This window comes from Pantherophis guttatus, chromosome 1, assembly GCF_059756535.1.
Source record: "Pantherophis guttatus breed Tessera chromosome 1, ASM5975653v1, whole genome shotgun sequence".
NCBI classification, from domain to species: domain Eukaryota; kingdom Metazoa; phylum Chordata; class Lepidosauria; order Squamata; family Colubridae; genus Pantherophis; species Pantherophis guttatus.
Window position 1 is genome coordinate 326,748,204 of NC_142063.1, and position 23,493 is coordinate 326,771,696.

The following is a 23,493-nucleotide window of genomic DNA, read 5'->3' on the forward strand; positions in this document are numbered from 1 at the left end:
CTGTGGTAATCCAAATTTCTGCTCTGGTTTTGTTTCCGTTTGCAGGCAGTGTTGTGTACTGAGGCTCTGAGGCTCAAACCTCTGCAGAGGGCAGCAAAGGCCAGGTTTTAGCTGGGCTCTGGGAAGAGGCGGATCCACAGGCTTTTTCATTCCTCTATTCCCAAAGATAGTATATTTCTTGTTAAACTGCTGAGCCTCCTGAGGGCCCTTTGTCACCCTCTCAGCAAGGCCTAACAGCCTGTAATCCAATTAACAGAATGGCTGCTGTAAACCTCTTTGCAGCTTTGCTGGGGGAAGCCATACACTCGGTAGTAAACACCAGATGATCTGCTGGCTGTTTGATTTCTGAAGCTGAGGGCTGAGAGACCCCCCTCCCCCAATCCGGCAGCTTTAGTCAGACTTTCTCACGTAAGGCTCCCTTCTTTATTAGTAACTCCTGTGACATATGGTGTCATCTGGAGTTAAATCGCAGGTCCATCTTGCTCAATATTGTGTTTTATTTATTTATTAAAAATGCCGACTCTCCATTAGCACCAGTGCGGGAGTGTTATGTTGCAGCTCTTCTGTTATGGTTTTTAAACTGGAGATATAAGGAGAAAAGTAATCCATGACTCTCTGTGCAAGCAGAAGTTCTTTCCATTTGGCACTCACCCCCCCCCCCCAAATAATGTAGCAGCTGAATACTCCATAACAAAGTTCAAATGAACTTTGAACATCCATTTCAACCTTGTTCTCTGTAAACTAGGACTACAAAAGCATTCTGTGGAATTTAAGAGCTTATCTGCATCGATTTAAACACTGGTCAAGCTCACTTGCTCAGCAAATCATAAAAATTGCTGATTCCATTTTGCGCAACAGAGCTAAAGTGCTTCATATAGGTCAGGAATAGCCATATTGCGAGACATACTGGTTCATGCATTGATCTAGAGGGCATAGGGAATGGCCTTGAAGGACAGGAGGAAGAGTCACTACAGAAGAAAGTTAGCACCCATCCCTCCTAGAAGAATGAAATATTTTAGGAAATATTAAAAAGGCACAATATTTCCCTGGATGAGAAAAGGAGGAACATGTTTTTAAAGACAAAGCAGCTCCCTACTGCTCCCTGCCCCCAGCAGATATTTGGTGCCCATTGAGGACTGAGCCAGCCTATCTACAAAACAAAAGACCTCAGCTCCAGGCTGATGGGATTAAGACATGACCCTCAGGACATAATAGGATTAGCCCTCTACCCATCTAGCAACAGAACTCACAACATGGCACCTGGGGATATTGCATCAGGCCAAGGTTCAACCAAGCTTCATTCAGACAAACATGATTCCATATGGGAGTCTGCAACCAATAGAATACATGCCCTTGTCAGAGGAACAGGAAGCTCAAGGTCAAAGCCCAAGGGAGGGTATAAATAACACTCACTCTCCACTTCATGTGTCCAGCTGCCCGGACCTAAAACCCATGTGGTCCTGTTCACCATTAAACCATCCTTCCAAGCAGCCTCCATTTTTCCAGTGTCTTTCTCCCCACTTGGAATTGAATCCAGATGGACATTTGTTCTAATACTACAAGTCAATGATCAGACAAGCGCAGCCTGTATCCTTTCCTAGAAACTAATTTAAGAAAATGGCTCAAACAAGCTCCTATTTCACATCAAGATAAAGGGGAGGGGTGGGGGGCAGGAGGGAAGTATATTCAGATTTGAAAGCTTCTGTTACTAGAGATGCTACCATAAAAATAGTCCTGACCTATATGCCATTGGTTTCTGAATCTACCTCATAGGTCTGAAATGCACACTACTCTTACATTGTACTTTATTTACTCACTAAGTTATAAATTGATTAGATATATTCAATCTATTAAATCACAAATCAACACATCATGGCTTAGTGCTATATATGAGCCTACGCATGTGTGCTTCCCACCTCATAGCACAGAGAACTGCACACCAGTTTCTAAAAATTGTAGTTGGAAGGTTTGGCTTGCAGCCCAGCTCTTAGAAATTGCCCACCGTTGCTGTGAGAAGTCATTCCTAACCTTGAATTTTTAAGTCACTTTCTGTTCTGATATATGATTCAAACATACAACCTCAGCAATTCAGGCTATTCCCATTTACAACCTATGTGAGCGTGCAGAGATCAGGTGCAGAGAAACATAAGAGAATCCAAAAGCTTAGAATAGAAGGCATTTGTCATGGTCCAGCACCCAAAAACCTTATTATTAAAGTTTGAGGTGCATTTTTAAAGCCATCTAAAAATGGCCCAGTGTTAAGATGGAGATAGTAACACAACTTATGTGTGTTCACTTCACTTTGGTCAGATGTTTCAGATGTCCAATGTCTTTTAAAGGAGCTGGAGACAGCTTTTCTATGATTCAAGATTATTTATTGATAATGGCTGTGATCATGCAACAAAAAATTTCCGCTGCCAATTCTCCGAAATGCTCAAAATTTCCGCTACCGGTTCTCCAGAACCTGTCAGAACCTGCTGGATTTCAACCCCGTAACTCTCCCTCAAAAGACCTATCAGCTTCATCTGATTGCCCTTCATTCTATCTACCTCCACAACAGTTCTATGGCATAGATTAGGCTGAGTGTACAAGAATCAATTCAGAACTGAAAGTGAGACCCCACTCTTAAATCACCTGAACCACGGCATTCTTCGTACACCACAATCAATGGTTTGCAAAAAGGCTTAACCAAAGTAACCTTAGCATAACTGCAAAATATGCAAATCTTGTTAGTTTTCCACTTGGTTTAGGGCAAGCTGTGTGTGGCTTGTTCTGTAGAAAATAGGATAAATTCAGTAAACTCCGCACAGCCTGCCAGCAATTTAAATCCTTTCCTATGTCTGTTAAGAAAGTATTATAAAAGGGGATCTGTGGATAGGGTGGAAAAGTCAAGACGATGGCCACTTTGGTGGCCACCATCTAGAAACTTGGAGATCGTGAGTTCTAGCCCCACCTTGGGCACAAAGCCAGCTGGGTGACCTTGGGCCAGTCACTTTCTCTTGACCCCCTAGGAAGAAGCAATGGCAAATCACTTCTGAAAAAATCTTGCCAAGAAAATTGTAGGGATTTCTCCATGCAGTCTCCAAGAACGGGACACGATTGAACCCAAGGGGGAAAAAAAAAACCAACCTGTTGAAAAAGTGCTACCACTTGGGGGGGGGAGGAGAGGGAGGCCTGTGAATAGGGTGAAAAAGTCCAGATGGCAGCCATGAGGGTGCACTCCAAGTCCCGCCCATCACCACACGCACATAAAAAGGGGCGGGGCTTCCAGCGCATCCTCGTGGCCGCCATCTTGACTTTTTCACCCTACCCGGCAGACCGTTGGTACCATTCTTAGAATTTGGGGGGGGGCTGAGGGGGGGAAGAGTCTCGCGGCTGGCCTCAGCCATGGAAGCTTGCGGAGTGGCCTTGGACCGGTCATTGAATTTCTTCGGCCGAACCTCCTTCCCGGGGCTGTTGCCAGAAGGGGGAACAAAAAGGAGGAGGAGGGACTCCGTTATCTCGAGCTCCTCAAAGGAAGGACGGGATGCCAGCGAAGGAGAGAATCGCTCCGTCGCCTCTTCGGAAGAGCGAGCGAGCCAGCCGTTGGCTTCGAAAAGGCCACTTTGCCAGACTAAAGGACGTTGGCGTGCCAGGCGAGGAATGGCGGGAAGACAACAGTCACTTCGTCCTCAAGTTCGTCCCGACAAACTCCTCCCCGCAACGACTAGAGCAGCAAGAGGGCCACACGCCGCTGGACTGAGGCGCTTCGGCGCTAAACGTGGGAACAGCCCAGATGCGGTGGCCGGAGAGGAGGGGTTCGGCGCTGCCACATGCTGCGGCGGCGACGTGGTGAGGTCCCCGTCCCTGTGCTCTCTTCTCCGGGATGCCGATGTAGCTTTTGTCAAAATTGCCTGCTCGTTCCTCTCGGTTCGAGAAGCAGTTTTATACGGCGAGCGCTTTTGCATATTCTCCTCAGGAGAAGTAGGCTAGGCGCCTCTGAAGATGTTGGGCTGTCCTAAACTAAACGGGTGCCTCCTTTGCCCCCCGGAAATCTCATTGTACATATGTTGTGCACTGACAATAAAGATTTGAATTGAATTGAATTGAATTGAAATGTGGATGCTGTAGAAATCTCCCTTTGCGATGTATTGCCTTGATAAACTGCTGCACATCCTCGCCTTCCTCGTTCCTCTTGTTTCTTGGGAATGGATGGAGCTCAGGCCTCTTTCTGCCTCTTTTAAAATAGTGAAATTTAGGGGTGCCAGAGATTGGGCGTCCAGAGGTGAAATTTAGGGGGTGGACGGGCAGGCAGGAACTGCAGTTCAAGATGGCATTCTGGATCTGAGCAAAAGGAGCAAGGAAAACTTGCCCCCCCCCGCTTTTGAAGTAAAGAGACCTCTTGCTGTGTAATGACACCCCAAACCTAAAACAAATGGTTTAGCTCTGCTTCTGGAGAATACGACACTCTTGCCTCTTGCATGCACATAGGTTGCTTGATTGTGCATGGAAATCTAGAGCTCTAACAGATGCTCCATTGAGGGGGGCCAGCCCCACCTTTAGAGAGAAAGAGGCAGCCACCTCAAGTAGACTTTGTGTGTCTCACAGCAGAGTGGAGTGTTAGGTAATGGATGGTGTTTTTACTGCGGTGAAGGGAGAATCCTTGTCTCACACAGCAAAACGCCCTAGGCTGACCTATGCCCAAATCTACCATGTCACACATCTTGCAGCTACAGCAATACATTTGGAATTGCTGATAGTATATCTTTATATCCCTTTAAGCAAAAGAACAAAACCGTGTTGGCCTTTTGATCAGTTGAAGAGAGATACCAAAGCTGAAAACTTGTATAAATAGTCCTCGATTTACAACCATTTGTTTAGTGACCCTTCGAAGTTACAACAGAAGGGCCTGGTGGCTCAGCAGACTGATAGCATTGTGATTAACACCAGCTGTCTGCAATTACTGTAAGTTCGAATCTCACCAGGCTCAAGGTTGACTCAGCCTTCCATCCTTTTTAAGGTAGGTAAATTGAGGACCCAGTTTGTGGGGGAAATAAGCTGAATTTGTATAAATATACAAAAGTATGAGGGCTACTGCTTAACACATTGTAAGCTGCCCTGAGTCTCCGGAGAAGGGCGGCATATAAATCAAAATAAAACAAAAACAAAAACCCAGCACTGACAAAAGTGAGTTACAGCTGGTTTTCACATGACTGTTAGAGCATCCTCATAGTTATGTTACTAAAATTGGGATGTTTGGTATTGTATTTATGACAGTTGCATTTTGCTAGGGTCATGTGATCACCATTTGCAATCTCTCAAGTATGCTTCTGATAAAAGTTAATGCAAAAGCCAGATTCACTTAACAAATGTGGCAAGAAAGGTAAAATGGGACAAAACTCATTTAACAACTGTCTTGCTTAGCAATGAAAATTTTGGGCTCAATTCTGGTCATAAATTGAGGACCACCTATAGTAAAATATAAAAGATAGAGTGACTGGGAGGAAGGAAGGAAAAATTGGAGAAACTTGGTAGAAAAATTAGTGAGATTTTCATTGATGAAAAGTTAAAATGTATGGTAGAAGGAAATTTGAGGCCCATTTAATAAAAATGTGCAAAGGGTAACCCAGATTACTTCTGGAAGAGATTATGTCCATGAAACAATAAATGGAATAGACTACCCTCTAGGCTGCAATGAAAAAGATCCATTTTAAATCTTAATCCCAAACACTGGAAGATTACAATATTTCACTGGATAATGAGATGTTCTTCATACTGCTTGTTTCACAACACTTTTATGGAAAGGGAGGTGTGAAAATGGGTCCATCCAGCATGTAGTCCATGACAATTTCATGTGGTCCATGACAGTTTCAGAGGTGGTCAGAAAAATCAAGATGGCCACAATGGTGCATGGTGCAATCAAAGCTGTCCCTGTTTTTTATGTGTACCATGTCTGTCTCACACATTAAAATACAATTTTTTAATGTGGCCATCACCTTGGCTTTTTTAAACCATACTGTACTGTGCAGACACATTTAATTTCTGTTGCTCAGTAATGCTGTTTATGTCCCCTCAGCCATTTCCTTTAGGGGGGGGAGGGGATTCCACTATTGCAGAGATAACAAAATGGGGGAATCCTATGCGGATGGGGAGATCAGAACCTAGTCAAGGTAGGATCAGAGTATGCACCAGGAAAATTCAAGATAAGAGGATTAAAAGTCCATGCAGGCTATGCGGTGGCTCCAGGTGCTCAAAATGATCTCTTGACTAAAAACCATTGCAAAAACATAATTAATGTGTGCAGGTGTTACCCTGTCTCATCCCCAGAGAGAAATACGTAAGAACTATTTTTATATGAGAATCAATCCTTCTGTCAGCCTTCCCTCTTCCATAATGGGAGTGGTGGGTGGTGATAGAGGAAAGATAGATAGAATGGAGTGTCTTGGAAAGGGCATGGCTGGCCCAGAATATTCTTTAGTGTTTTACTGTATTCTCTGCAGATTTCCTTTGTTGTTAATATAACATATTGCTGCTAGGTGGTTTTGCCTGCTGTTTGTTTGCTTCAGAGTAGCCCCTCCTTTTGAAATAATTTATCTTACTGGGTAGGCAGTTAAATTATGATGGAGGAAAGGAAGCTGCAAGCTGGCTCTTGTGCTCATATGGCTGCATTTATGTGAATGCACATCACAGTGGGTCTGCCAAATCTTTTCTGCAAACCCTTCCCCACCCCCCAAGACATGGTTTTTAGAGATCTGAGTGCAGGGAAGAGCTGAAATGAGAAAGAAATCAAAGGCCTGCAAATGCTAAGATTTTAAAACTGGACCCTCATTTTTCTCAAAAGCAAAGGACCAGTAAAATATGTTGGAGAGAATAGCAAGTGTGGGATAGTAACAGTTGATAGAGGAGAATGTTTAACTCAGGCTAGAAATAGAAATGATGTGTTACTATTATATAGAAAAAGCAGCTTAGTGGAAGGGATTCTGAAACATGATTCTTTCTATCTAAATTATGTACTCTCTGTCTCCCCTCCCAACTTTATGAGGACTATGCAAAATTGTTACCGAGTTCTCATTTTTAATGGAATGGAATATTAGATACTTGAGATATAATCATAGCAACTGTTTTTATGTATTGTATTTTGAATGAAATGTAAATTAAATCAAATTGCTTTTGTTCGTACTTCATTTCTTTTTGTGACTAAGCCCACTGATTGGCAGAGTGTAGCCCTTGGTGGTGATGTAGATCCCTGTTCTAAGAGATAAGGCTATTTCAAAGAATAATTCAGTAGCCTTGATCTTATAAAAGTAGTAACTTGTAACAGCTGAACAGCTGGATTCACCCAAAACATTAAACACAGGTTAATAAAACAAAATTGCTTTTGTTTACACAGCAAAATGCTATGCCCACATAAATCATATTTGCAAGGATCTTGTAATAGTTACTCATACCTTCATTACTATTCATTTGGACCAAGATTATCTACTTGGGGCTGCCTTTGAAGTTTACTTGGAAACGCCAACTGATTTAGAATGTGATGGCCCTCTTATTGATAGATGTTACACAATTAAATGTTATTTGCTAAGAAGCACTGGGTGTAATTCAGAGTATCGTATTTCATTTATAAAGTCCTGTATGACTTGGCACCTACCGGTAGGTACCCAAAAGATTTTCTTCTTCAGCCAGTTGACTTGTCTAGTATGTTCAACTTGGAAGAAACTATTGGTTGTCCTCTTCCTAAAGGAAGGTTAAGGCCAGAGGTCTTGCTTTATGATTACAGGGTAGGTTTTATAAAATGGCTTCCCCTCAGAAGCTGGATTTGCATTCTGGGAGATGGTTGAAAGGGAGCTTTTTCAATAAAGCATTTGGTAGTTAACTGGATGCTGCCATTGATTATTGCTTAGCATTAATACTATAGTCATGGGTATAATTAATTGGTTTGGGTGATGTTGGTTCCACCAGACTGAGGAGGAGGAGGAAGAGGGTTATGCCTCAGTACAATAATTTATTTTAATGTATTTGTCAGATGTAAATGCCTTATTCTCCAATGTGTAAATAATGTATATATGGAACATCAGAGGTTAACTTATTCTTTGGACTTTAATGTATTCATAACTTACCACTCCCATTCCTAGCTCCACCCCTTGTATATATAAGGAGCCACCCTCACCATTCTCGTCGCTTCTACCTTGAATATTCAGTGAATATAGAATGCCTATCATAATTAAAAAGAAATATATTTAAAGCTCTAACTCCTATTATCTTTGTTGAGTCTGATCCTGAAAATATTGCAACAAGCTGGTAGCAGAGGATGGTTAATTGACTCAATAAGTAATTAAAAATGTCCAAGAAAGATAGGCCCAACACCAGGGCCTACAGCAAAGAAATAGAAACTGATCAAGAGATGATCAACGAATCCAACAATGCGATTTCGAGAGAATCCGAAGAATACACCACTGAAGAAGAAGAACTAATGAGTGAAAATAATGACCAGAAAGAAATCGAAATAGAAAATAACGAACTCAGGTCAGAGATATTAAAGATACTAAAAAGCCAAAAGAATGATGAAAGTCTCATCGCGGACCTCCAGGAGATGCTGAAGAACAGCGGAGCAGCGAGAGAGAAAAACGTCATTAAAGAAAAACCCAAAGATCAAAAAATCGTAAGTGAGATGACTACTGAGAAAATAGTTGTTAAAAAGAAAAGATGTGATCCCGCGCGAAATTTTGAATGGCAGCCATCTTGGTTTCAACGAACTTCAAAAGAGAATGGAGCAGAGCCAATCAAAATGCTCAGTTCAAAATTTCTGGCGCGAAAAACACTATCAGACGAAGAAAGTGAGAAAGAAGTCTCAAACTCTTCAGATGATCCAAAATCAGAAAGTGAAGACGATTTAACAAAATCTCAAGTAAAATCAGCAATGAAAACGCTTTTTGCTGCTTTTGGGCCAAGACTGAAAATTACCAAGACATCTACGAAGAAGCAAGAAATCAAACCGGCGACTCAAGACCTGCACGCTCCCATCCTGACTTCGAAAGCGACGACGCCCGAGCCCAGAGAGCCATGCCGATTTCGCCCTACACCACAGACAAAATCGAATACCAACGCACACAAAAAGAAGAAAAGAACCGTCACCACCACCAGAACCCCAAAAACCGAGCCAGAGACCGACTCATCTGAGGAGGAGCGGATCGAGAGAGCTGAAAGGGAGAGAACCTTCCACGACGCCACCAAAGAAGAAATGAGCAACGCGCATGTGCGAAACTACGTAGACGACCCAGAAGGACTTGAACTGGCCAGAGAACCGCGCAGACTCATTGCAAGCATCCCAATGCCGTTCTGTAATTTCCTGCACTTGAGAGATCACGGACTGCCCCAGGTTGTAAGTAATGGACAGAATAATGTAGGTAACTTACCCAGTGACTTCCCAAAACTTAGAATTGATGGCATTAATTTACAAGAGTGGTATCAACAGCTTCAGGTTATTTTCATGAAAGAAAATTTACTATTCTTTATAACTAGCCCTCCAAGAAGACCTTGGACTTTAAAAATAGATTGTTTACATCATAGAGCATTTTTCATAATAATATCTAGCGTGTCTCCTGCAATGTATCATAGCATCAAACCAAACCTAACTGTATCAGAAATAATTCAATGCATGTTTAATCTATTTCACAGCGATAGCGTAGCTACAACCACAAGAATGTCTAAGGATTTCTTTTCCTCTAGAGTAAAACCAGGGGTTTCTATAAGTGAGCATTTGATAAATCTAAACAAAATAAGAGCTGAGCTACAATTGAGGGGGGAAGTGATTTCAGATCAAACAATGAAAAGTGTTATTATCAATTCACTTGATCCATCATGGGATAGCTTTATGTCACACTTAGATACCATTAATTTGGGATATTTATCCATAGAAAGTCTATCTAACAAATTGATAGCAGAAGACAATTCAAGAAAAAATCGATCCAGTAACCAAACAGACCACAAACCTTTTAGGAAAGTAGTCTTTCAAGATAAACATAATGAGGCCTTTAGATGCTACAATTGTGGATCCAGGGAACATAGTAGAAGAGACTGCCCCAAAGTCTCAAGAGAGAGACAAAGACCAGAATATAGGAGCAAATATAATTACAGACAATCTTCCACAGATAGACACAAATATAGAAGCCCACCAAATTACAAAGAAGGTAGAGGGGGTAGAGAAAATTCAAAAGAGAGGAAATCTGGGTCACTGAATGGGCTAAATAAACAAGACAGCACCAGAACACAGCAGGATGAGAATAACAATTGGCTTATTGATTCTGGTGCAACAAATCACACCACCAACAACAAAAGTATATTATCTTCATTTATAGAAGATAAGTTTGTGATAAAGGTAGCTAATCAAGAAAAGGTTCAAGTACTAGGCAAAGGAAATGTGACCTTGCCTGGTCTAGGGAAAATAGAGGGGGTATTATTAATCCCAGAAATACCTCACAACATACTAAGTGCCATAAAATTAAGCAGAGAATCTGATATCAATATAGTTTTCTCAAAGGGGAAAGCAACTATAGAAAAGAACAAAACAAATGTAGGTACTGTAATGATAAAAGGAGGTCTACCCTATCTGATAACTAAAGAAAGATGTTTACATAACATTGATTCAAATATGGAAGATTGTATTGAAGCAGATGATGAAAATGTCAGTAACAGTGACAATGATGAGTGTAGAATAACTCATGATCACAAAAATACATACAAGGAAAAGAAACCAAAAATAGGTAAACCAATTCATGATGAGTGTGCTCACATCTTACACAGGAAGTTAGGACATGCAAGCTTTCCTGTAGTACAAAAAATGACTGAACACGCAGAAGGTGTCAAAATAAAAAATTGTGAAAATTATTTGGAATGCTCAGTATGTAAGTCCACCAAACTAAAAACCAGTCCCAGACCAAAAAAATCTAACAGATCAACTAACAATATTTTTGATTTGGTACATATGGACTTAGTTGGTCCATTAAGTCCCTCAATTACCTATAGAAAACGTTACTTCCTAACAATAGTGGATGACTACAGCCGATATGGTTTTGTTTACACATTAAAGCACAAGGATGAAACATTTCAGAAATTTAAGGAATTCTACAAACGTATAGAAACACAACATAATATCAGAATAAAGCAAATTATGACAGATAGGGGATGTGAGTTCATGTCTAAAGAATTCTCCCAATGGTTAAAGGATAGAGGAATGTTACATTTCACGTCCAATCCTTTTTCTGCATTTCAAAATGGAGTTGCAGAGAGGAAAAATTCCACACTACAAACCATGATTAGGTGCACATTAGAGGATGCTGGTTTAGGCAAACAATTTTGGTCAGAGGCATTACATTATTCGAATTACACTCAAAATAGAACCTGGTCCAGTATTGTGAATAAGACACCATATGAGGTGATGTACAATAGAAAACCCAAATTATCACACATGCACATATTTGGAGTCACTGCAGACGTACACATACCTAAACAATTGAGGAGAAAGGGAGAAAACGTATCCAGGAGATTAAGATTCATGGGATACGAAACTGGAACCAAAGGGTACAGATTTATTGATAGTAATAACAAATTTATAGTATCCAGAACAGCTGTGTTCCATGAACAGGCCAATTGGTCAAAATTGCACCTTAATGAAATATTTCCTAATAAATGTAAAGATACGATATCTTGCGAGGAAGGAACAACAGAAAATCAAAATATTAACAAAAGTAAGAACAAAACCAAAACTTGGACTAATAGTCAGCATAAAATAAAGACAGACACATTAACAAAAAAGGAAGCTAGATATTTGCATGATAACCATAGCAAGCCTGAAAGAACTATTAGAAACAATAGAAACCAAATACCAAATAAATACAAAGATTACATAATGCATATGAATGGAGAACAAATAACACCTAATACATATGAAGAAGTATTGAAACTTCCACATGAAGAAAGAGAAAAATGGGAACTAGCTATGGAAAAAGAGATGGAAAGTTTACAAGGATTAAATGTATTCACACCTGCGATCGCACCTAAGGATAAAACAATTATAGGTACCAGGTGGATTTATAAAATTAAGAACTTAGAAGGAGGCAATACCTTATACAAGGCTAGACTAGTTGCACAAGGCTATGCACAAAAATATCCAGAAGACTATACTGATACATATTCACCCACAGTGAGAACAGAGAGTGTCAAAACAGCCTTTGTAGTAGCATCTGCACTCAATCTGGACGTATTCCAATATGACATACAGACCGCATACTTACATGCAAAATTAGATAAGGAAATATATGTAAGAGCACCACACAGTCAATACACTAATAAGAACGAAATTTGGTTATTAAATAAGAGTCTGTACGGATTAAAGCAATCCGGCAAAAGATGGTACGATTGCTTGGTAAAAGTACTTAAGACCATGGATTTCAACGCCACCACTGCTGATAACTGTTTCTTTGTAAAAAAGAGTAATGATCATATTGAATTTGTATTAATTTACGTGGACGATATTTTATACATTGGAAAGCATAAAGAGAGCAGGGAAATCTTTGTAAATAAGTTAAATGAACACTTCTCACTGAAATCTCTGGGCAAAGTGAATAAATACCTTGGTGTGCAAATTAACAAAACTAAAAGGGGATTCAAACTTACACAGAAAGATAAAATCATCGAACTCCTAAACAAATGTAACTTAAATAATGCTAAAACCTGTGACACCCCTATGCAAACTGATTTTCTTAGAAACACTGATGAATCTTCCCCTGAGTTTAAAGACAACACATTTTACAGATCAGTTATAGGTTCACTCCTTTATATATCTAATTGGACTAGGCCAGATATTGCATTACCTCTCAATCTATTGTCAAGATATGTTAGTAAACCAACCTTGTATCATTGGGAAGCTGTCAAAAGAATTCTAAGATATCTGAAGGGTACATTAGATTTTTGTTTAATGTTGGAACCCAATAATGACAGAGAACCAAAAATTACTTGTTATGCTGATGCAGATTGGGCTGGTGATACATCATGCAGAAAGAGTACTTCTGGTTATGTTTTTCTATTGAATGATTGTCCAGTTTACTGGTATACTGGTAAACAAGAACTAGTAGCCACTTCTACTACAGAAGCGGAATATGTTTGTTTGTCCAAAGCTGCAAATAACCTTGTATGGTTCAATGATCTGATCACTGATGTTTGGAAGAAACCCACCTTACCATTTATTATGCATGAAGACAATAAAGCGGCCATTGAAATATCCAGATCCGATGCAATTGGACAAAGGTCCAGGCATATTGATATAAAGTTTAAGCATGTGAGACAACTGTCTCAAGACGGATTCATTAAAGCAATACATTGCGATACTTCTGAACAATTAGCTGACATATTAACAAAACCCTTACCTTCTAAACAACACAAATATTTAACTTCTAAATTATATGTATTATATTGTCCTGAATCAGAATGTAATTGGTGTTGTGTAACGAACCGGCATTTAGAGGGGGATTTGTCAGATGTAAATGCCTTATTCTCCAATGTGTAAATAATGTATATATGGAACATCAGAGGTTAACTTATTCTTTGGACTTTAATGTATTCATAACTTACCACTCCCATTCCTAGCTCCACCCCTTGTATATATAAGGAGCCACCCTCACCATTCTCGTTGCTTCTACCTTGAATATTCAGTGAATATAGAATGCCTATCATAATTAAAAAGAAATATATTTAAAGCTCTAACTCCTATTATCTTTATTGAGTCTGATCCTGAAAATATTGCAACAGTATTGTTGTCACATTGACTTGTTGATATATTACCATGGAAGTTTTAATGGCTTTGATAAAGTAAAGAGTTCTGGAGGCTCCTGGCAGAGTTGGCAGTATACAAATTAAATGAATATATGAATATTATGGCTTAGCATGATGGTCTAGTTCCTGCTAAAACAATGGCTGCCATCCAGAATATGCTGAATTATAAATTAATATGATCTAGCATGGCATGTTGTGCAGATACAAATGTTTTATGCAGAGAGGAGAAGTTAAGCCGAGATAAGCTAAAAATTAATTTATGTATTAGGCTGGAGCATATACTTACCAGTTTGGGGAGGGGTCCAAAAATCATGGGATCAAAACCCTGCTCCTTTTATTCATGTGACAGGTAAAGGAGGCATGCCTTTGATTGCATGGCTGTAGCTGCCATTCTGGGAGCCCCCCTGAGATGCCTCCTCTTGAGTAGTATATCTAAATCCTCATCAATTTGCAGCCTCCTCTCAGTTTCTTTTTAGTCCTTTTTTCCCCATCCCCCCCATAGCCATTAAAGCATGTTTTGAAGTTTCTTTCCTGCTGTGTTAAGAAGTATTCTAAGAACAATTGGAGTAATTAATATCAGTTTGTGCTTGGTATCATACCAAGCATCTTCTTGTTATTGGATGGGAGACAGTGAGAGAAGTTGGAGATGCACTGTTGCCATCTGTGTGACTCCCCTTTCCATTTTGCTATGCCTCTGTGTAAATGGGGGGGGGGGGAAGCGCTACTAAGCAGGCATATACAAAAGTATGAAGGCTATTGCTTAATGCATTGTAAGCTGCCCTGAGTCTCTGGAGAAGGGCGGCATATAAATCGAACCAATAGATAGATAGATAGATAGATAGATAGATAGATAGATAGATAGATAGATAGATAGATAGATAGATAAATGGATAAATGGATAAATGGATAAATGGATAAATGGATAAATGGATAAATGGATAAATGGATAAATGGATAAATGGATGGATGGATGGATGGATGGATGGATGGATGGATGGATGGATGGATGGAACCAGCTTTGCTGCTGCTGTGGGGGTAGAGGCAAGACTAGTTCCTTCTTCAAAAGCAGCCTTATTGTAAGGGGCTGATGGGCTGAGTAGAAGATGTTTTGGGGCTAGATTTAACCGGGGATGATACTGGTAGTTGTTAACCCCTGAGTTCTGGAATCTGAGCTGCTATATGGATCAAGATACTGAGGGGTTGGGCTGAAAAGTGATTTTTTTCACCACTCATAAATGACACTGTTTAGCTGCCAGATTTAGGCTGAAGGCTGTGATTGCTGGCTGTGCCCCCGCTGTGGTGACAGCGACATCAACTCAGTGTTGGAAAAGCAATTGACTGTGTGCAGATTGTCCAGCAGTTGGGGGCCTAAATTGAATAGTCTCAGGCTGGATTTAACCTACTTGAAGCCAGCAGCTAGTCAAACCCTACGTTAGGGAACATTGAACATAATGTATTTTTTAAAAAGGGAAAGAACTGAAAATGCTGTTTTTGAGTTTCCAAAAGGTAGTTGCAGTAGAATTAGATATACTACCAGTTTCATAAATTGGGGCTGAAGAAACGTCAATAAATTACTCTTTCTCCATCTACTCCCTTTTCTTTCTCTTTTCTGTCTCATAGCTTTTTAAATGCAATGAGTATAACCTCATTGCTGAATTAATCCATTAAAAAAAAAATTCTCACAAGCTGCTGATTTTCAGCCCTAATTGTCAGAGATAGCTCTAAGAATGTACAAGAAAGGTTCAGAGGTCTTCTTCCTAAGATGATTGTCCATCACTGTTTTAGGGTATACAAGGCTGCAACTTGGTTACTGAATTAAGCCATTTTCTAGGTGTACAAAACACATTAGCCATTAAAAAAAACAGCTTTAATTAAAATCAACTTGTTGCACATGTGTAATTGCCAAGTCTTTATCTGACCTAGTTAAGCTGTTGTGTGAATACAGCCAGCCAGCTTGTTAATTCATATGCTGAACTGTTATGTGGTTCTGAAATTTCAAGGGTTTTATTTGTGCGGATTCAAAACCTTACCTGGCTAACAAGCAGCAACCAAAATACACAGATATCCAGATAACCTAAATTGTGAGCTGGCTTGTCCATACAGGTTCAGAGTAAGACTTCTTGTGTCAAGTGAGGCATACCTCCTAGCTGTATTTTCTAAAGATGGCTTTTTGTGTTTATGACTTCCTATGTACTTTTGGAACAAAATAAAAAATCCTTAATTCAAACAATGAACAATTGAATGAATGGGAAAAGAATTGAGGAAGACCCCAGGAGTTGAGAATCTGCCAAGGAATAGCTCCAGTATATGCAAAATGCACATGTATATGTGATACCTTGCTCAATAGTAGTAACTGTGAGAGGGATCTTGGAGTCCTAGTGGACAACCATTTAAGTATGAGCTAGCAGTGTGCAGCAGCTGCCAAAAAAGCCAACACAGTTCTGGGCTGCATAAACAGAGGGATAGAATCAAGATCATGTGAAGTGTTAATACCACTTTATAATGCCTTGGTAAGGCCACACTTGGAATACTGCATTCAGTTTTGGTGGCCACAATGTAAAAAAGATGTGGAGGCTCTAGAAAGAGTACAGTGAAGAGCAACAAAGATGATTAGGGGACTGGAGGCTAAAACATATGAAGAACGGTTGCAGAAACTGGGTATGTCTAGTTTAATGAAAAGAAGGACTAGGGGAGACTTGATAGCAGTGTTCCAATATCTCAGGGGCTGCCACAAAGAAGAGGGAGTCAAGCTATTCTCCAAAGCACCAGAGGGTAGAACAAGAAGCAATGGGTGGAAACTGATCAAGGAGAGAAGCAACTTAGAACTAAGGAGAAATTTCCTGACAGTTAGAACAATTAATAAGTGGAACAACTTGCCTGCAGAAGTTGTGAATGCTCCAACACTGGAAATTTTTAAGAAGATGTTGGATAACCATTTGCCTGAAGTGATGTAGGGTTTCCTGCCTTGGCAGGGAGTTGAACTAGAAGACCTCCAAGGTCCTTTCCAACTCTGTTATTCTATTTCTATTTTCAGTATAGGATTTTTGCAGATGTGGTATCAAATAGTAAAATAAAACAGGACTGGGGAAGGAAATGAGAGAGAGAGGGAGGGAGGGAGGGAGGGAGGGAGGGAGAGAGAGAGAGAGAGAGAGAGAGAGAGAGAGAGAGAGAGAGAGAGAGAGAGAGAGAGAGAGAGAGAGAGAAGCAGTCTTTCACTCTCTGTTTTTCAAATTTTAGCAGGAAATTTCAGTTAGGAATTTTAGCAATACATAACAGGCAAACTGTTTTGTTTTCCCTTCTTTGTCTCCCCTACATCTAATTTTAGGTTGTAAGCCTCTTCCAGCAAAATATTTGTCCTATTTATACCAAACACGTTGTTAACTCTCCATAAATAATAATGAAAGATGGGGAATGCTTTGATATTTGTTCTCTGTATAGAGAGCAATATTAATGGGGTGCTCTGGTGATGGGCTGAATGCAGGCTTTCCAGAGGGACACTGTCAGAATCACTTGATAGTTTTGCTAGAGACAATCCCAGAGAAGAAATAAGTATAGTTAGTCCTCAATTTACGACCACAATTGAGTCCAAAATTTATGTTGCTAAGGGAAAAAATCGTTAAATGAGTTTTGCCTCATTTTATGACTTTTCTTGCCACATTTGTTCAGTGAATCACTGCAGGTTGTTTAAATTAGTAACATGGTTGTTAAGTGAATCTGGTTTCCCCATTGACTCTGCTTATCAGAAGGTTGCAGAAAGTGATCACATGACCCCAGGACACTGCAGCCATCATAAATGTGAGTCAGTTGTCAAACATCTGAATGTAAATCACGTGACCATGGGGATGCTGCAACGGTTGTTAAGTGTGAAAAATGGTCGTAAGTCACTTTTTTCAGTGCCGTTGTAACTTTGAATGATCATTAAGTGAACTGTTGTAAGTCGAGGGCTATCTGTAAAGGTCTCTGGAAGGGCTTTTAGCATATTACTTGGTTAAAGCCATGTATATACAGCAGTTGTGTATTGACTGTGTACTGACTGCTTATAGTAATACTTATTGTTGTATTAATGCATTCTGTAAAGGAACCAGAAATACTGGACTCATAGGAGAATGCTAGTTGAATGAAACATAAAAAAACCCTGCTATTGAAGAAAGATTTGAAAGGGAAGATAAAATATGACAGGCTATGAACAACACAATGGTAATTGAGTACCAGACTTGTGTTTCTATACCTGGGATGGGTAGTTCATTATCATACTTTAGATTTACCATATATCCCACTTTCTTCCACAGCAGTTACATGGATAGCAGTCCCTCTTCTGTTTTTTCTCCATTATAGTAATCATGAGACAGAGTGGCTGGGTTTATCCTCAATAAGTCTGGATAAGAGCTTCCTTGGTCTTTCACATCCCAGGCTAATGTTTCAACCATTATATCACAGAGCTTCTCCGTGCTTATGTAAAGCCAGTTCCCAAAATGTGCTAATGAAATTGGATAGCTGTACTGACTAAGGCATTCTCTGCCTTGACTGGAGACCAATTCTAAACTTGTAGAGTTTATGGGTTTCATACCTAGTTTCCTGTGTTTTCCCAATTCTCTGCTTTTTTTTATAGTGCTTATATGGCGAAGAATTCTGATGAACCCAAAATCTTGCATAGGAAGATAGATTTCAGACACAATAAAGCAGCTTTTACCCACTCTACTAAAATAGAAGTAGTCATTTAACAAATGCCTTGAATAGTGACCATTTGCAATGGTAGCAAATAGTAAAAAATAATATTCCACCCAATGTGCTCACTTGAATCCAAGTTTCTGCATTTGACAACAATGTATGCCAGAGTGAGAGTAATACTGGCATTGCTGCACAATAGAACTTTATATAAACGAGGCAGCAGCAACCAGCGAACTTTGCAGTTTAGCAACCATTTTATCAGAACCAATTCTTGTTGCTAAATGAGGACTATCTATAATGGCATGGTGGTGATAAAAAGGACCCTTGAGTTGGGTCTATGGGTACATTTTTGTAGTAACATGTAATGTTTTGCCATGGCTTTTTGGGATGTTCTTTTGCCTTCTCAATCTGGCCTGTGGCCCTGAGATTTCTTATAGTCCCCCATTTCAGTTCTAATCAGGTTGAACCTCAGTTAGTTTTTCCAAGATCAGACAAGGTGGTTGGATGCAGCTGCAACCTATTTTCTGTAGTGATGGTGAAGCGTTTTGTAAATTTTGGATCAGTGATAAAGCCTATGAGAGAAGATGTAGCTTGGTACAGCTGCGGTTCAAACCAAGCACATTTCTTCCTACATCTTTTTGGCCAGAACGTTTGACTAACCTATCTGATGAAAAACTCTTGGAAATTCAAAAATTTGCAATTATTTAGTCAGCCAAATAATGGTATTTGGGATATTTCTTTTATAGTATTCATGACTAATATGACTACAATTGTTTTTTGTTGTGTGCTTACTGTGCACTTAACTCATAGATAAAATGGCTTGTATATGCAGGTACAAAGTTTGCACTTCTATGTCCTCATCTTCCCAAAGATAATCAACAAACATTCATATTTTACAAATCAAAAATACCGAGAATGGGTGAGGAATGATTGGCAGAGCAGAACATACCGATAGGTATCCTTATTCTGGGGAGCCAGAAATCCTTTGCTATATAATGGAAGAGTATCGCTTTAAATTAACTCTCTGGGGATGTAGTCATTTGATTTCCTAGTCTAACTCCACTTGCCGGTGGGCTGTGTCAGAGGAAGGCTGCCTTGCTATTTATATTTGCTTGCATTATTACATGCAAATAATTCAAATCCATTCTTCTTTTACAGAAAGGCAAGAGGGAACTATATAACCAGGGGGGGGAAGACATAAATGAATCAATCAATGAATGTTTTGCCCTGGAGCTTTTTGGAGCAGAAGTGACAATCCAGTGACCTAAAATACCTATGTAGAGAAGGTATGGAGGGGGAAGAAGAAGGAAAGCAAGACCTCTCTGCAGAGGGATGGGAAGACAAGAACTGAGATGGAGTGGTCTTGTCCCTTACAAGTGTCAAATTGGTGGTTATAATCCCAATGTTCCTCAGATGATAAAATGATAAAAGACATAAATATGTTCCTGATGTATTCAGTGATGGGTTCTTGTACTGTACTTAGTATTGTTAATTTAAAAAAGAATGACAAAACCCGATTGATATAAATCATCTGAGAAGAGGAATTCTTGCACTTTCCCAAGTGGGTGGAATCTTTCTCTGCTGGCATCACAAAGTGTTTGTGCTGCTATTTTATGTTATATTGTCAAATAGGCATTCAGTGAAAGTGACTGAATCCAAATTGTTTACATTTTGGCAACCACACTACAATTTGCTACTGTTGTTTGCATTCCTTAATATTTGTGTGAATGGCTTTTCAAAGTCTCCTAAAAGCAGTTTTTGAAAGTAGAAATGAGGTGAAACCAAGTTCTATTCAATAATTGTAATAGAGATACTAACACTCTTATGGATACTGGATGTTTTACCCCCATAGATGAATATGGCTATTGGTATTTTTAAATTTACACCTGTAGTCATGAAAGCCAGTTTCTCAAGTACAGTGTTTCTCAACCTTGGCAGTTTGAAGATGTGTGGACTTCAACTCCCAGAATTTCCTAGCCAGCTATACTAGTTCTAGCATAGTTTAGCTTGGAAGTAATTTCTTAGTCCTAGGAAGAAGGAAATGACAATCACTTCCAAAGGCGGTGCCAAGAAAAATGTAAGTAATTTTGCTTATAGTTGCCAGGAGACAAGAATTAAGACTGATTTGGAGGCTGTATCTAGGTATATAAAAGTTGCTCAGTTTGGCTACTGTCTTATTGACAACTACCTTAATACAGTAATATTATTTAATGAATTCTGATTGATGTACTTCTAAGTAGACATGTCTAGGATTATATGTATCTATCAACCTCAACCTTCTGCCCCCAGGTATGTTGGAATATGACTCCCTCCACCTCCAATTTGCATATTTAGTAAGGAAGACTGGATTAATTAATGTTTTAAAAATTCACACAATTAAAGGGCTAAGATTTATTCATTGAGTATCAGCCTTGAAAAAAGAGACATGAATATTTCATTGCGCAAAAGCCCAAAGGGAGATTGCTAGATAAACTTTCTTCATGAAGGAGTTTTACAGCAGCAGAGAAGGACTGGTTAACTCCAGACTTGGGAAAAAAAGCCTGTCCCATCAGACAAAATGAGATGATTGCCCTGGAGAACTGCAGTGTGTGTGTATAATGCACTCCCCATCTTCCTACAATAGCTTGCTGCCCTTGGGTGTCATGTGGTGAAGGATATCATCCCAGAATAAGTAAGATTCCACTTTGAGTTCAACTGGTTCTGCATGTGGAAGGAGGGCAAAATTGGGTGACTTTATTTTTGTTCATACAACGCGTTAACAGGCCAACTAAAGTCCGAGTAGTTGATATTTGCAGCATATGCTGAACGTGGATAATATAAATCTTGAACATTGTTTTAAATAGCAAAACAAAACAACAAGCATCTGAATTGAGACCTAGGCCAGGTACTGTCTGTCCTCCCATTGACACTTTGTCCACTGATATATTGTATATGGTGGTTTAAAACCAAGATATATTTGTCTCCGAGAGTTGGTGGAAATTGGCAAATCAAATTTTCCATCCATGAGTTGGAACAGAAATATTGCTTCATGCCTTTTGATTCATACTGTACACGAAGGACTAAACCCGTTCTTAATCGTTTCCATTGGAAGTCCAAAGGAAGTCACCCACACTGATTTGAACAGAGATTTATTACTCTTTCAGAAGATCACTAGTCCTATGTGAAAAAATTACCTTAACTAAGGAAATAAATGTAGCTGGTAGGGTTGCCTCTTGGGTCACCCCTTGGCACTCCTTAGCACTGCCACTGCGAGGCAACTTGCCAAGATGGCTAACTCTGTTTATATTTAGCTCAGCCAAAAGAGAGCAATTAATAGCTGGTTTCCAAGTGGCAGGTGATACTAGGTGGAAGGGAAAACAAAGCAGGGGAATCCACCAATATTGTTACTCATCTTGGTCCTTAATAAGTAAGTGAGGACAACTACAATTAGTCGTCATATCATTTCTGTCCCAGAATAGGGATCAGCAATAGGGGAAACATGCAAACTTTTCTATATTTCCAGAACTAATGCTTTAACTCCACCTTGTGTGAAAGATTGTGGGGAGTCTGAGAAAGGATGGAAGGGAGGGGAGATGTAAACAGTCATGAATAGAAGGTTGACAGCTTTTTGCATAAATAGCAACTCAGCCAGGTGGTTAAGAAACCTGGAAAGAAGCATTTTAAATCATTCAACTCCAACTTAATAAACTCTCTATAACAGAGGCTGGGAAATCCCTCTTACAGTTTTGAAGATTCTGTATTTACCCCCAGGCTAGCATTAAGAAGACCTTAATGCTGAAATCTTTGCATTTTTTGCTTCATTGATCTTGCCCAGCTTTGTGAGCCCTGACAGACTATTTCTACATCTCACTGGGGTGTACGTATGACTGGCTGAGAACTGCTGGGCTCGACAAGACCTGCTGCAGTCCTGTGCAGGTTTATTTGAGATAACATTCCTGTTGAATTCAGAGAGACTTTCTCCTAAGTAGTTCTACCTGTCTTGCTGTGCATAAGATGTTATTGCTTTTGTGATACCAGCAGGCATTCACCTTCTGTGTTCCGTTCTGCTTTTTGATGTCCAACAGCCAAACCAGGCAATCTCAGCAAACAGAATTGCAGAAGGGGAGAGATGGAAAAAATCAAGTGTCCATTATGATCCCTCTTTTCACATTTGATTGCAGGCCAAGATTTCCTGACAATGAATTATTTAATCTGCTTAATGTGCAGTGAGAGCTCAATGCGCCTGCCAGGGTATTGGTCAGTGGCTCATGTTCTATCTTGGCATGGTAGTTGCTTGCTGGCAACTGATCTTGCCCAAGGCGTATCCTCCAAAGGCCTTTCAGAGCCCAGTGAGCTCATTGCTGTCTCCACGACCTTCCCTAGGACTAGTGTCTGGTATCTTGGGTTCCAGCATGGCTTCACTAAGGAAAAGAAAGAAATCTCAACCAATTCCCTTTAGAAATGCTGCAATCAGATAATTTAAAAAAAATACATTTTTCAGAGAGCTTGGACTATAATATGATCGCTGTTATGACAATGCTGTGAAAAAGTTCATCTTTCTGTCTGTATACTGCAGAACCTGAGAACGTCTTCACTAATTGCTGAAGGCCATTCATGGCGAGATTGAATCCCGGGGTTGGCTGCTTTTCAGTTCAGTACATGGTGACAGGAGAGAGAAAAGGAAGTGGTGGTAAAATTGAAGAAGTCATGTCCAAATCTACTTTAAGAATCTCGGTTTCAGAGAAATATTAGATGACACTTCTCCAGGGTGTGTTGACAGGGGGGATAAAAAAATGTCAAGAGGGTGATCATAAAGAAGCACACATTTTACAATCATCACACTGCACATAAAAGGGCTGCGACTTCAATCACATGGTTGTGACTGCCATCTTGACTTCTTTGGCAACCTCTCCCCTCAGGCAAGCCAGTCTATTTCCCTGATGCGGTTACCTTATCTGGAGGAAGGATGTGTTGAGATGGGTTTATACTCTCTTCTCTCGTAAATGGCCAACTGACCAGAGGGGGGTTTCAGCAGGTTCT